A 16193-nucleotide genomic window follows, 5' to 3' on the forward strand; every position below is an offset into this window, starting at 1 on the left:
TTTTGAGCATTAGTGAATTGACAGTCCACCCAGAGGAGTGAATTACACACATATCATATCACTGAGGTAAATACATTTGAGCATGTATATGCATATAGCCATATACATCCATGTATAGCATTTTATATGCTCTTTGCACTCCTGTAATTATAATTTTTATAAAAACAATAATCATTAGTGTTTACTTTCTTGGGTAGAGACATTTCTTGACTCGTAACTATATTTTATTTGGTCAATGGAAAGGTAGAAAATTTATATTTTCAATTCCCCAAAATATATTGTTTCCCATGCTATCTTATTTTTTTTTAATTTTTCTCTATATATCAGTTTTTTATGCAAATATTGTCAACACAGAACACACTTTTTTCTGATTACTTCTTGGGTTGATATTGATTTCTTGTGTTGTGTTGACAGGACATAGCGCTTACCATATGTAGTTAATTGAGAGAAATAGATGCTATCAGTGGCAAAGGACATATTACAAATATTTTTCTCTTTATAAATTTTTTCGACCCAACCTTAGTCCCAGAACATCTTCTATCCTTTTATAGAGAAGAGCCATAGATAGTTGAAAGACCTCATCACCTTATACAAATTAGTGACATAATAAATTGATGTAATGGGATATCTCCCGTGTACATAGAATATAATTCCAAGGGAAAATTTACCCAGATGGAAGAGTTGAAGAAGTCATGAATGCAAGCCTCAGGCTGACAAACAAAGTATAACTGTATAACACTAGACAGCAGGCAACTCCATCTTAGGTTCTCACATTATACATTTTAATCAAGACATATGCCAATGTAATGCTTTCTGAGGTGCTAAAGAGATGGGAATAAGTAATGATCTGTTAATTATCTTTAAGGTGTCACACAAGAAAAAAAACGAAGAAAAAAAAACTAGTTTCAACCACTCATTCAATAAGCATTTAGTGTCTATATGCCAGACACTCTCCTAGGTGGTAGTGATTCAAAATTATATATATATATATATATATATATATATATATATATATATATATATATATATATATTGCCCTTAAAGAGCTGACTTTCTTCCACAGAGATCTATGCACACAGATGAGTTAATATGAAATGCTTATAAAATAATTTTGTATATTAACACCTGAGTGGATAAGAAAAAAAATTTATGTGTGCTTAATTTTCTTTGGTATTAAATATAATGCTAATAAGCTTGATTAGACTTATTTGAGACAAGGTAAAACCCTTTCACATAATTTCCCACAATATTTATTGCTTTCCTTTTCTTATCTAGACTCATTTTATTGCTTTATATCCAAATATTGCATGAAATTGTTCCCTTGCAGGAATTGATTGATCTCCATAAAATCTCATTTATTACACTATCACCTCAACCATCATTTCAGAGTAATACAGAACACTATCCCACAAATTAGAAGAGTTTTTTTCCCTGTACTTAAGAAGTTATTTAAAAAGAAAATAAGTACTTTGAATTTGTTAACGTTAAATAAAATATATGCCTTTTTGTGAATGAATTCTGATCTAAAAGCAATGATGGATTGAAAACATGAGAAATCATTATCATAATCAAGGGAGAGTGTGTGGGATTAGATTTTCCTATTCTTTCTTTTAAAAGAACCAACCCACATATTTAACACTTTTCCATCTCTTTCTTAAGACTAGGCAATAAAATAAACAATGATTTGTAAAATAAGTTGATTTCTGTGTTATAAATCAATTACACTGAAAATTTAGCAATTAGTAGACCCAGTTCAAATTGGCCCCAGAATTCTCCTGAGTATCTATTGATATTTTCCAGATTAGGAACAAAAATACCTTAATATGGTTACCAAAATAGTTTGAACATTCAGGAACTTCTAAGAGGGTTTCCTGGACAACACTTTGAGAATAACTTTCTTATGTGAGGTCTGTAAACTGATCTCTACAAAATTATTCTCCAAATATCTTTGATATAATGCCTTCAAATGAATTATAGGTAGGTAGAACTTAGAAAAGGATGAGATGAACTATTTTTTTCATCCCAAAACAATGTAGAAGGCCAGAATGGAAGATCTATCACATCAAGATGGAAGTAGAGTATAGACAAGTGTTCCAGGGCAGGCTTCAACTCTGCAAGCCTGAGCAGGTCTTGAGGGTAACTGAATCAGCAGCAAACGCTTCCAGAGATCCTAGCAACAGATGGTAAGGAGAGGGGTTTAGAAAAATTTTCAGATGTAAATTACAGAGGTCCCTTTGCCAGGTCTGGGTGTAAGGTTTGTTGCATGGTCCATACTCAAATTCAGGTTGCTATCCTGGGTTGAAGTCCCAGGGTGAGGAGGAGCATGTGCACACACAAACTCTCATGGTCTCAGTAGAGCAGGGGATCCTAGTCACAATTCCAAGGTGGAAAAAATGCTTGTGATTACTAATAGACTAGAGCATAGACAAAGAGAATATTAAACAAACCTCTCATTAGACTGTAACACCTTGGAAGAACTGAAAATCTATAGATCCCCAAAACTAGATCTGAAGGCAGCTGGACAATGAACCTGAAGCTCAGAACTATGCTCTCTCTTTATCAAAGAAATGACAATCATCCTTATCTTTTTTTTTAAGTTAAACAAGGAAATGGCTGCAAATGAACAAAAAAAATAAGAAACCCATCATAGAAAGTTATTTTGGTAGCAAAGAAGACCAAACCACTAACTTAGAAGAAATAAAGTTGAACATAGAATAACATACCTGACAGATATATGGAGAAGGGAAGAATTTAGGATCAAATATATAAAGAGATCATTGTAAGATAAAAAGTGAACAATTTTGATTATATTAAATTTAAAAGGTTTTGTGCAAACAGAATCAAAGTATCTATGATTAGAAGGGAAACAAAAAAAAACTGGAAAAATGATAGCAAATTTCTCTGATTAAGGTTACATTTCTCAAATATATAGGAAACTAAGTAAAATTTGTAAGAATGAAAGTCATTCTACAGTTTACAAATATTCAAAGAATATGAACAGACAGTTCTCAGATGAAGAAATCAAAATCATTAATAATTATATGAAATCATTCTAAATCATAGAAAAATGCAAATTAAAAGAACCTTGAAGAACTACCCCATACTTATAAGATTGCCTATTAGGACAGAAAAGGAAAATGACAAACTTATAGGACATGTTGGAAAATTGAGACTTTAATGCATGGTTCAGAGAGTTGTAAACTTATTCAACCAGTCTGGGTTCAGAGAGTTGTAAACTGATTCAACCAGTCTAGAGTGCAACTGGATTTCTGTGGAAAGGATTGTAAAACAGTACATATTCTTTGACCCAGTAATATCATTAATAGATTCATAACCCAAAGATATTTTTAAAGGAAAAAAAAACCTATATGTATAAAAATATTGTAGCAGCTCTTTTTGTGAGTACAAATAATTAGAAAATAAGGGGATACCCATTAATGGGGGAATGGCTGGGTATGTTATAGTTTAAGTTTATAACAGAATACTATTGTGCTGTGAGAAATGAAAAGCAAGAGTTCAGAAAAACCTGAAAAGAATTGAACTAAAACCATCAGCAAGTATTATTTGTAAAGGGAGAAAGTTAGAAGACTTTCCAATAAGATAGAGAATGAAGCAAAAATGCCCTTTATCAGCAATATTATTTAACACAATAATAGAAATGTTAGCAATAGCAGAAAGAAGAAAAAGAAATCAAAATGGGTAAAGAGATAGTAAAAAAAATTCTTTGTTTGCAGACATAATGGTATATGTAGAAAAAATAGGGATTCAACTTAAAAGCCACAAGAAACTATCAATTTCAGAAAAGTAGCAGGATATAAAATAAACCTACATAAATCATCAGCCTTTTTATATATTCCAAAAATCCTACAAGAAGAATTAGAAAGAGTTATTCCATTCAAAATAACCACAGATAGAATAAAATATGTGGAAATAATACCTGTCAAAACTAACCCAAAAATACATGAACACAATTTTACACAAAGTCAAATCTAAAAAAATACGAGAAATATAAATCCTCTCAGATGAGCAGAACCAATATAATTAAAGTGACAATCCTACCTAAACCAATTTACTGATTCAATATGATTCCAACTAAAGTGAAAATTTTTTTTGGTAGAAAAAATAACAAAATTCATTTTGAAGAATAAAAGATAAAAAATAAAAATAATTAATAAAAATATAAAAATAGAGACTGAGCAGTATGAGATTTTAAATTATATTACAAATCAGTAGTCATCAAAACTCTCTAATGATGGTAAAGAAATAGAAAAATCGATTAGTGGAAGAAACAAAAATGTATAAATATCAGTAAAAGTTATGAAAACATTATATTTCACAAAATTACATATTTAGATTTTTGACAGGAAATCATTATTTGGTAAAAATTACTAGAACAACTGAAAGCTAGTTTGGCAGAAACATGATTCACCAAGTTAAAGTCAAAATTGATACATGATCTCAGTAAAAGGAGAAAACAAAAATAAACTAGAAAAACAGGAAACATATTACCTTCAAGATTTATAGGTAGAAGAGGAATTTGTGGGTCAATAAGAGGTAACGAACATTGTGAAATATAAAAAATATTATTTTGAGCTGTAAGAGGGCAAAGGGGTTATTTATAAAACGGTTGGACTGGACTATTTAAGAGTGTGGTCGCCAGGAATTTATTTAATTCCAAAGAGATTTATTTAAAACTTATCTACAAATTGTAGAAAGAATAAAATAAGAAATCAGAGATGATAAGGTTAGATATCTAGCCTAAACACTAAGTAATTTATCTCTTAGGCCCCCTGGCTCAACACAGGAAGGGAAGTTTAGTCCTCAACTCAATAGGCCTTGGTCCTTGTAACCCAGGACCTGGGGAAGTCTCTTCAGAAAAATCTAGCAGTTAAGAGTCAGCTTTTCACTTACCACATGTCAGTCTAAGGAACAGGGTCTCAGGTCCAGTCAGCAGATCCTTCTGCCCCTTTTTACCAGCTTCAACTCAAAAGCATGAAGAATAGAATTCTTTCAGGAAGCTGTCACTCCCTTTTGAAGACATTTTCTCTTGCATCACTTCCTGTGTCTTCCCCTAATTTTATGTCTACCAATCACAGTTGACTCTCTGCTTTAGGATTGCCCAGAAGGCAGTCGGCCGATTCTGATTTATCATCCACTATCGCACATATGGGTCACAGACCTCTCACTCAATGATTAAGTGTGATGTTTATATTTTCGCTAATTAGATCTAAAAATGGGCAGATCTCCATACACAACTTTAAGTAGCATTTTCTAAAAATAATCTGGGGTTACAATTTAAATCTTCACAATCAGGGGAGAGTTAATTTCATTGTTATAATCAGGGGAGAGTTAAATTTAATCTTCACAGAGTACATTGAATTTATAAGTTTTTATACAGATAAAACAAATGTAGCCAAGATGAGAAGGAAAGCAGAAAATTGAAGAAAGCATCTCAGATAGATGTCTCATATCTAAAATATATAGAGAATTTTTTTCATATTTATAGGAATAAGAGCCATTCACAAGGGACTGTTAATTTATTTTTACCTATGGTTAAAAGGTGCTTCCATGTAAACACATGTACATACATGACAGGAATTGTTCTATCATTGCAAGTATTTTAGAAAATAGTTAAAGTAACCATTCTCTTAGGGGGTGACAATAGTTATTAAATACAGAGAAAGCTAGAAGGGCATAATCCGAGGATTTAATAAAGTGACTTGTCTGTTAATTAGGTAATGGACTATGAAATCTCAGGAATTAAACATATGAGTTTAATATAGGCACCCTAATGATAAACTATGAAAGTAAAATGATTCAGGAGTAAGGCATTATATGCCAGTCAGTAAATAAGCATATAATAAAATTCATAGTATTAAAGAACTATGCTCTATGCTGGAGATATAAGGAAATACAAAAGCATGGCAACTGCTTACAAGAAGCTCAGCCTAATGGGAGAGAAAAAGTGGAAGAACTGCATATGCTGAATGACAACTGTTATCAACAAATCAAGGATCTAGGGCAACTATTAGGAACTCATCTTGTAAAAAGCTACACTCTTATCATAAAACAAACTAATTGAGCCTAAATGTGGAGAATACCATTCTCTGCTTTATTTTCGCCATGAAATTTCCTCTAATGTAAGCATTATGGTCTTTTTCACAATATGATAAAAACAGAACTATGTATTTTATGATATCCAGCACAAATCTACCTTATGGAAATCCACTTTAGGTAGTACATGTCTTGCTCTACAATGCTCCATCATCAAGTCTTTCCTTTCTCTTGATGTTTATTCTATATCTTCTGCCCTCCCTACCTAAATATTCCTGTCTCAGTAATGCATCAAGTTGTTAAAATAACTCATTATTATTTACTAATCATCTAGTTGGTTTGATTTTTTTTTTTTTTACAAAATGCCATCATGAAATATCTGGTTGCAATTGTCAAAGAAGAAACTGGTGATGTATGATTGGAGCTCAGATAGAGATTAGAGCTGGAAAAATAGATCTGACATCATCTTTATAGAGATAATAATAAACTAGAGTTTAAGAGATTCACAGTTAAGACAGTATAGAATAAAGGAGTATTGAGGGAAAACTCATGGTTAGTGGGCATGATGTTAATGAAGATTTAGTCAAGAAGACACTGAATGAATTGTTACATGTATAAGAGGCAGAGTATGAATGAGTAATGTCCTGAAAACCCAGAAGAAAGAGAATATCCAAGTGAAAAGAATAATCAATTGTATTTTAATAAAAATCCAAGATTTTAAAATTTTGTATGAGAAAAGATCTTCAAGGAAGAAACTTGCTAACTCCTAAATTCAGAGAATTAACTGTTGCAGAAAGATGTGAGAAAACCTACACTACATCAAGAAGATCAAGAATGAACTTTGTATGTGGTTGATTGAATGGAAGTTTGATTGAACATGTATTGTAAATGTACACTTTTATGCCAAAGGGGACTGCCCCTAATCTGGCTTTTTTGTAAATGCGCCTAGCAAAAAAATGGTTTTGCTTACTCTCTTTTCTATTCCTCCCTAACTACTGTAATTTCATAGCTGGTATGTTTACAAGACCCATTGGAGAGACTAGTCTTCCTTGGGCCTCAGTGGAGATTGTAAATTTTAAAACTACTCCCCCCTACTTAGACATATTTGGAGGAAGATAAAGTTGCAATCCCCTAATTGAACAATGAAGGTACTTAGTTCTCACCTTATAGTGAAGCTAGAACTTTAAGCTAAGTCTATTTTTAGACCTTAATACAAAAATGTGTTAAGTAACTATAAAGATTAAATTAATCACAAAAAGGTCAAGTAACTAACAAAAAGTGAACTTAACAAAGAAGTGTGAAGTAGCTCAAAAGATATAAATTAATCAAAGAAGGTGAGAACTAAAAGTATGGGCAGTCCTGGAGAAAGTGTTTGATGAAATTGGTAGATGGGAAAATTTAGAAGTGGAGACACAAGGGTGAAAGGTCTATATATTTGGGATTTTTTCATCTCTCAAAATCTCTTTCACTGGAAAGTTGGATCTGGCTGATCACTACCTGTGAGCAGCCTGGGTGCCAGTTTGATCCTGGAACACAGCCTGGATTAGCTCACTCAGACAGCTTCCTTGAGATGGTCTTGTGGTGAGTGATAAGACTGACTTCCTCTTTTCCCTTGAGCTCAGGGAGGCCCCTTTGGCCAAGGCCTTTAACTCCTGCCTGCCTTAGCCTGAGCCGGAGCAGTTTAAATTAACTCTTTTTCCTCTCCCTCTCTCTTCTCCTTAAATTCCTTCCCTCTATATTAATTAAATTACCATAAATTTCAAGACTAACTTGGGAATTTTATTTGGCGACCATTTAAATCTAGATTTAAAGGCACAACTCTAAATTCATCTTTACACAACCCTATAAAAATAGCATAACAGTCAAGAAGGATTGAGAAAAGGCATTATTTGATAATTGAATAATCTTTTGGTAATTGCAGAGAACAACTTCAATTGAATAATTATCTCAATAAAAGATTTCAAGGGTGTTAAAATTTACTGAGAAGGGAAGTGAACCTGCTAAATGTATATGTATTTTGTAGGGATTTTAGGTGTGAAGAGGAAATATATTTGATAATAGTTTATGAAAATGAATGGAATATGTGAGAGGCTTTGAGGGAGTTATTTTTTAATTCATTTTAAATAATGTTGTATACAAATGGGTATTTTTAAGCACCAGTATCAGATCAATAGTCAATAAATAAGGAGAGATTGAAGATTAAAGAGGAAATTCTGAAGACATAGAAAGCAAACTGCTTGAGAAGATGAATGAACTTGAATGAAAGGTTATATAGAGTAGTATACAGGAATTTGCTTTGTGAAAGGCTACCTCTAACATGAAGAAGGAGATAATAAGGAGAAGGCATCTAAGTGATGTGAGATGCGAAAGAATGGAGAATTAAATGGTTTCAAATATTTTGAAGGAGAATAGGACAGAACCCTCAGCTTAAAGGGTGTGCTATGCACCCTATATTCATTCCTTTTTGGTACATATTTTTATATGATTTTGACTGTCATTATCAATATTATTATGCTTTCTTATATATATATATATATATATATATATTTCATAGGTTTTGACTTAATTACATTAAATGAATAGGAGCAAAAAGATTTACAATCCTATAGAGTTTGAAATGATTTTGCATTCAAAATTAATTTGTACAGGTCTTTGAAATTAAAACATATAAATAAGTGTTATTATATGGAGAGGTGAGTACAGAAATATATAAATGGAGACAGATTATGTTTTTCATTACCATATTTAGATTTAACTAAAAGCTAGGCAATTGAAAAAATATCTTTTCTCCAAGTACCACAGAATTCTTATACATCAAGAGTTCTCTCGGATAGACTCAGTTTTCCATATAATAATATTTTTCTATATTTTAATTTTAAAGATACGGAAAAATCATTTTGAATGGAAAATCATTTCAAACAGTGATAGAAATAAGATTCTCATGAAGTAAGAGCCAATGAGCTTTGCAGAAATTGAAAAGTCACTTGAATATGCAAATATTTGAGGTATCTTATAGCCCCAATTTATCCTTAATGTAAAACAAATTTAGTTGAATCAGAAAATTATAAGCTTAGATTAGTCAAAAAAATTCCGAGTTTTGTTTGTAGCTTTATTTTGTTTTTGTTACAATAATGGAGCCAGTCTGACTCTGATTTGAAGTTATTTCTTTCATTAAAACTGATTCCCACTACATTTCTCTTTATTGTTAAGATGGATTTTGAAGTTCTTGGGAAATTAAAGAGCTAAAGTTTACGGTCATTACGTATAAAAAAAGGTCTTGTTATACATAATGAGAGATGCTATGAATAAAGTCTATGGGACAGTTTGTCAATGAGATTTCTTGGATTTGTAATATCCATCAAATTTATTGTCACTAGCTATGCACTGAAATAGAAATGTTAGAAACAAAATCATCTTATTTCCTCGCCTTTTTATACTGATTAAATAGTGCTGGATAGTGTGTTCTACCAGATATTGAATGCCAGAACTACAGGAAAAAAGAAATGCTTAAGGGGGGGGGGCTACTTATATAATCTTATTCCCGTATAACTAAAGGACATTTATTCACCTTGAGGAAAGAGGCTTTTTTGGTTTGTTTGTTTTGATATGTTCCCAGAACATAGCACAATTCTTGCCTCATAGTTGGCCTTAATAATAAATACTTGTATTTGCCTGGCAAGAAAAAACAAAAAACAACAAAAAAAAACAACTTCTTGTATTCCAACTTTTGTGGCAATACCAGTTTTATTAGTGTTGTGTAAATTATTAATAAACTTTAGGACTTACTAAATGGTTACCCTCTATTAGCAAACCATATAGAAATTACTTCTCTAAAGTTTAACTTTCAGGTTTAATTTTGTGCCAGTATGAAGCCAACTTTTGTACTCTAGAATACCTTGATATTTGAACAAAACAAATGACTTTCTTTCTAAAGGTAGACAGTTTGCACAATAGAGAGAGTCATGGATTTGGAATTAGGAAGACCTGAGTTTAAAATCTGCTCTCAGACTCTTACTTACAAAATGACCCAAATTGTTTCTCTTTTATTTTAATTTTTTAAAAATAAATTTTGTTGACATCTACCACCATAATTTTGACCAAGTTTCCTCCAAGATCCTCTTGTAGAGAGCTATCTCAGGAAAAAAAATTCAAATGGTGAAAGGGGAAGAGAAAAGTCAGAACAAAAGATCAAAATGTCATATTTTCTACAAAATGTTATCAACAAGTTCTATCTCTACAAAGTGGTGAGAAAGGGATGGCTTCTCTCTTTTTTTTCCCCTTTGGGGATGCGTTTTTCTATATAGTTTTGCTACATTCACTATTACTGTTTTGTAGTGGTTCTAGTCATTCAATGCATTTTGTTAGCTACCCACAACCTTGACTATTGTTCATTGTTCACCCCATAGAGAAGAGGCTGACCCTGTTTCTAAGGCAAATAAGCAGGCATACACTGAAACTCTTAGAAGGACATCAATTAATTTTAACTCTGACATCTATGGAAGAACCAAATTTTTCTTTCTCTTTTAAAGAACAGGAAGTGGAAAAGTAGAAACACAGGTTTAATTCAAGACAGATTCATGAGATTTGAGTGTTACCAGAATTAAAATGTCTACTCCCTAGAAGCTTCTATCATTAAATATAATTATCTATTCATGGGAGTGGCTGCTTTTGTTCTCTGAGGATCATGGGCCCCATTCAAAGAGTTGGATGACCCCATGTATTACCAAGATAGCCTCTTTTATGTGTGACCGTTCCCTTACCTATCAGGGATATGATCAACATGTTCTCTATGCCAAGGCTTTTGGTAGGCATTCCATGCCTTACATACCTTTTGAACTTTTGCAAATTAATTTCATTAGTATTCCTAAAGTTGGACATTATGATATTTGTTGTTATAGTGGAAGAACTCAAAGATGAATAGAAGTTTTCCACACACCAAAGCAGCTTTTGTTGCTAAAATGAGATTTGAGGGGGGCAGTTCCCTGAGTTTGCTTATTTGAATGAATTGATTCTGAGAGAGGAATTCATTTTATGCTTTCTATTTTAACACAGATTTATTCTTATTTTGGAATTACTCCCAAATTCCATATGTCCTACCATCTCCAGAGCTCAGACCAAGTTGAAAGTAGGAATACAGAAATTAAATCATGACTGGCAAACTATGCTGCTTCAAGTGGTCTGAGATCCTTCCCTTAGCCCTATTTCATCTGTGCAGCAGACCTAGATCTACATTCTTACCATTTGAAATGCTTTTTGAACTCATCAGCCTATATAGGCCAAACATTTTTCCTCTCTACACACATCATTATTGGGGGATGAGTATTTATATTAATTTTTCTGTGCAGGAATTACATAATAATTACATGAACTTCACAACTCTGAGATAATAGTATAGGCTGGACATTTGGATTTCTCACTCCATGATGTACACCCATAAGACATAGAAAGTGTAAAAATCTTTCAGCAAATTGAAATACCCAGATTGCTTGGGAAGGCATTTCCAAGTATTACTAACTTCTCCAAATATCATCAAAATTGGAGAAAAAGTCTCTTGTATTCATTCCTTGAATGTATAACCAGTACCATCTACTGAAGATATTTAACTATATTCTGTCACTTTCATTGTACATTATTGCCTACTTGTGTATGGATTTCATTTTTATTCTCATTTTTTTGTGATTAGGAGTTCATATGCAGATAAACCTAATTTAGTTTACTCTGTTAAAAATGCTGCTCTCATTTGCTACTATTTTGTTCTCAGTATTAAGCAATATTATATGTTCCTCTTTTGTTCTCTCTCTTTTTGTTCTCTGTTCTGATGACTTAACTAAGGATAATGGTATTATTAAGATCCATTGCCAAAAATGACATACTCTAAATTAAGGCAATGATACTGAATCTGATGGATCCTGGGTCTGTCACCAGTTCCATTTGAGCTCTTTTTATCATGGGCAACAATTCAAGTTCATATGAATGAGATTTTGCCATAACTTGTACCTCTTGAGGGACTTATATTACCAAGTTAGCCTTTTGCTCCCTTTTCTTTTGTTATATGTCACATTAATAGTGACAGAGTCCATTTACCTGGTTATAACCACAGTCATTGGTCTTTGAGAGATTCATAAATTTTCAAATTTCATTTTATTTTTACATATTATCTAAGGTAATTTATATGCATACATATACATACATATATATATATATATATATATAAGACCCCATTCTTATTAAATTATCATTTATCCACCTTTGACTGGTGTGTTAAAAGAGATATGGAAACACTAAGTTGCAGATATATAGGTGAAAGTATGAACTGAAAATTCACTATTCTATTCCCTACTACAACATTTATTTGTGTTAAGACAATGCTCAATAGCATAAAGGATAAGAAAATTGAAAACCGATTTCACATGGGGTTTGGTGACCCATAGGCATTTCTATGTTTAGAAATTTTATAATTTTAAAATTTCCTTCCCCCAGGATGGTTTGGGAAGTATGGTTTAGACTATGTGACCTTATCAGTGTTGGTATGTAATCATGTTATTGACCAGGTAGACAAGTCTGATACTAAGAATCTGGGCCCTTGGTGACATACAAGATGCAAAAGATATAGGCCTAATTTAGTAACCACTTCATCTTAAGCACAAAGATTTTTCTGGGCTGTTATTTAGACTTTTGGGATGGTGGCAGTAATCAATTCTATTAGGAATATCTTTGCTGAATTTCAGATATTGGCTCAGGATACAATTCAAGTCATATCTGGAACTTCTAAAGCTATCTCTTTACTCTAGGAAAAAAAAAACTTAATTCCTTGGCAAAGACAGTGATACAAATTTGGTTAGCCCTTGATATGCTAACTTCTGCTTCTGGAGATGCCTGTGCTGTTATTAATAAATCTTGTTATTTTTACATAAATAGAGCAGGTGAAATTCTTACAAGTATTCATGAGCCTCAAGGAATTTTGAATGACACTCAGTAAATCACATTAGAGACCCATGTGGCATCTGATGTTACATGGTGGATCCTCTCATGGCTACAGGGGACTGGTTTGATAGACACTGTGGCCAAATGGGTCTTTTAAATTCTAGGAAATTTTGTCCACAGATTTAGTCTTAGTTGTTGTAGTGAAGTCTATGTCAAGTTTTTACCAGGAGAAAAAAAAAATTATGTATGTGTGTACTAAGAATCATGACCATATGAGAGATATAATTGACAACTTTTAAGTGATTAGTATGTATACTTTTAATGTTTAACCATTACATTTTTAATGAGGCTTGATAAATGATCTTTTGGATTTTTTCTTCATTAACTATTATTTTTAAAACTTGAGTTTATGGAATTATACCTGATATTTGGAATTGAAGAATCATTTTACAATGTATAATAGCCTTGACAATATTTTACACTACAAAGTTCAAACTATTAAAATCTACTAATGATTATTAAATCTTACTGTACTATAATTCTTGTTTCTGTGTAATTCCAGGAAAGCTACAAAGGGACTGCTAACAGGCCACCCATCAATACTGATAAGCAGATCATCATCTGTAGGAGTCATAAATATCAGAGTCAAAGTAGGGGAGCTGCCTCAGGTGAGAATTGGAGTAATGGCTATTTAGCAAAAGTCTTAGTTGGTATTTTCTGATTTAACCTATGAGACATGAGTCTTCAAGATATGAGAATATCACTATTTGGTACTGAATATAGTTTGCTAGTCCTATGATGGAGTAGAAATCAGACTGGAGTATTACATCCCCCTTTTGTCACACTTCTGTCTTCTTTTTTCTTGGCATGGCAACTTTTTAAAATCATGGCAGATGGTGGGTAACTGCAATATTGTTGCACCTGACCTACATGACTGTAGGATACAAACTACCAACACTGAATTTTGAATATTTATTAGACACTTGTTATAATTAACACACACCTATATTCACTCTTATTTTTGTAGAAATGATTCATATATTATTTAATATATTAAATTAATAACTGAGCCATACATCTTTTAGTGAGTTTCTTGTTGTTTTAAATGAATATTCACCATGTTGGCATATTATTTTTTATAGATCCAGGGCACCATCTTATTCACCTGAGGGGAGATCATGAATTTATCCTAAGGTCAATAGACTAAGATACTTTTAAAGTAATTTTAGGGAAAGGTGCCATCAATAACATAGACCAGGAAAAATAAATCTGGAGAAGATGCTATAAAGATCATCATGATTCCAAATAGTATAAAAGAAAAACAACAGCAAACAAATATGTATCCAGAAATCAAAAACTATATCATAATACTCTAATGAATCTTTGAATATAATGAGTGGAACTGGGGGAATGGGGTGGAGAGGTTTGGGCCTTCCATCCACTTCTGTCCTTCCCATGTGTCCTTCATTAGTTTATCTTGATTATAAAACTCTTATTTAAAAAAAAAAGAGTAATTCCCCTTAATAGATCCTTATAAATGCATCTATCAATCAATTTGTAATATATTAAGGAACTACCAAATGTAGTTAGACCATCCATAAAATATATAATATTTTGAGGCCCTTATGAGCCCTGAGAAGATAATCCCAAAAAGTATAGATATTATATATGGAATAGCTAATTGGAGAGACTAACATGTTAATCTCCCAAAGAATCAGAGGAGAAATTATAGCAATTTAATGAAAAGTGTGCTCCTTTTTCCTTTCTCAAAGGAAAGTTATGAAATATCTCCACCCTTTGATTAGACTCAATTGTGAGAACCCCAGAGACACTGGGGCTCCCTGGCATCCTAGGAGATGCTTGCATCTTATCTCCTATGCCCACTGGCATCTGGAAGAATAGTCTTTAACTGAAATTGAGGTTACTAAATTTGTCCAACCAGAAAGACCCAGAGCGAGTGATGTCAATGTCATTATAAGAGAGGGGATTGAACAAGTGAGGTCTTTTTGTTTTTTCAGCTCTTGACTTTCTTTTAGCCTGGAGACTTTCCCTGCTGGGGCAGGCATTTAGTCTTTGGATAGGAAGCATATACTGCCCTTTTGACTTTTCCTTGGTGGCCTCAGTTGACTAGTGAACAGAAACATAAATGGTAAACTCAGATTATCTGGGCACAGATATTCAACTAAGTACTTTCTTTCTCCCCAACTCCAGGTTTTGCCATCTAATAATTAATTATGATTAACATACATTCTCTAGTTTGAATTTTAGATTTAGTCCACCTTTCTTAGTCTTTAGAATTCTAGCAACCAGGAATATATAACTCCAGGCTTTCTTAATAGAACATGAGAAAAATAAAATAATTTCTCATGTCAATAAAGTCTGGGGGCACACTGCAGCACACTGGTCATCACAAGATCCCAAATGGGATTATAACAACTCTGAGGATTATTTACAACTATATCATTGTAGGGAGGCCATTCTAACTGCTATGAGAGAGTGCTTTGAAAGTACAGATAAATGGACAGAATTTGAAAAACTTAAGTAATATGATGATGAGACACCCTCCAGATTCATGGATAGACTCATTGAGTTTGGGGGTAGATACATAGATTTTGACCTTTCTAAAGAAAACTACATAAGACAAATTAGAAGACACTTTGTCAATAACTGTTGCAAAGTGATCAGGGATTATTTTAGAACTAATTGTCCAAAATGGCCTGAAACGGATCTTGATTATTTGAGAAAAACTCCTGTATATGTTTCAAAAGGAAACAAAGAAAAAGAGGAAGAGACTAATGATATCATGGATAAAATTTGGAAAGAATTGAAATATTTAAGAAATAAGATTGATAAATAGGAAAAATGGCATGATACTCAAACAATGCCACTTGCTACTCTCCAATAATCTAACTATCAATCCATTACCTGCCAATTCTGTGAGAAGAAGGACCACAGAATGATGACATGTAGAAATTTATTCAAGGCAATCAGAAAAATATGCATTTCAATAACAACTACAGAAATAATAATTATGGAAATAAGTATGATAATGATAATGGAAACCACAATTTTAGTAATGAAAATTCTAGAAATAGAAATTAGGAAAATGATAACTCAGACCAAATGACCCAACAACAATATAACTTAAGTGGATCTCATCCAAGAAATGTTAAGGGTGCTACTGCCCCTCCACATGGGCCAGAAAGTGGTACCCT

This window comes from Monodelphis domestica, chromosome 4, assembly GCF_027887165.1.
Source record: "Monodelphis domestica isolate mMonDom1 chromosome 4, mMonDom1.pri, whole genome shotgun sequence".
Lineage (NCBI taxonomy): Eukaryota > Metazoa > Chordata > Mammalia > Didelphimorphia > Didelphidae > Monodelphis > Monodelphis domestica.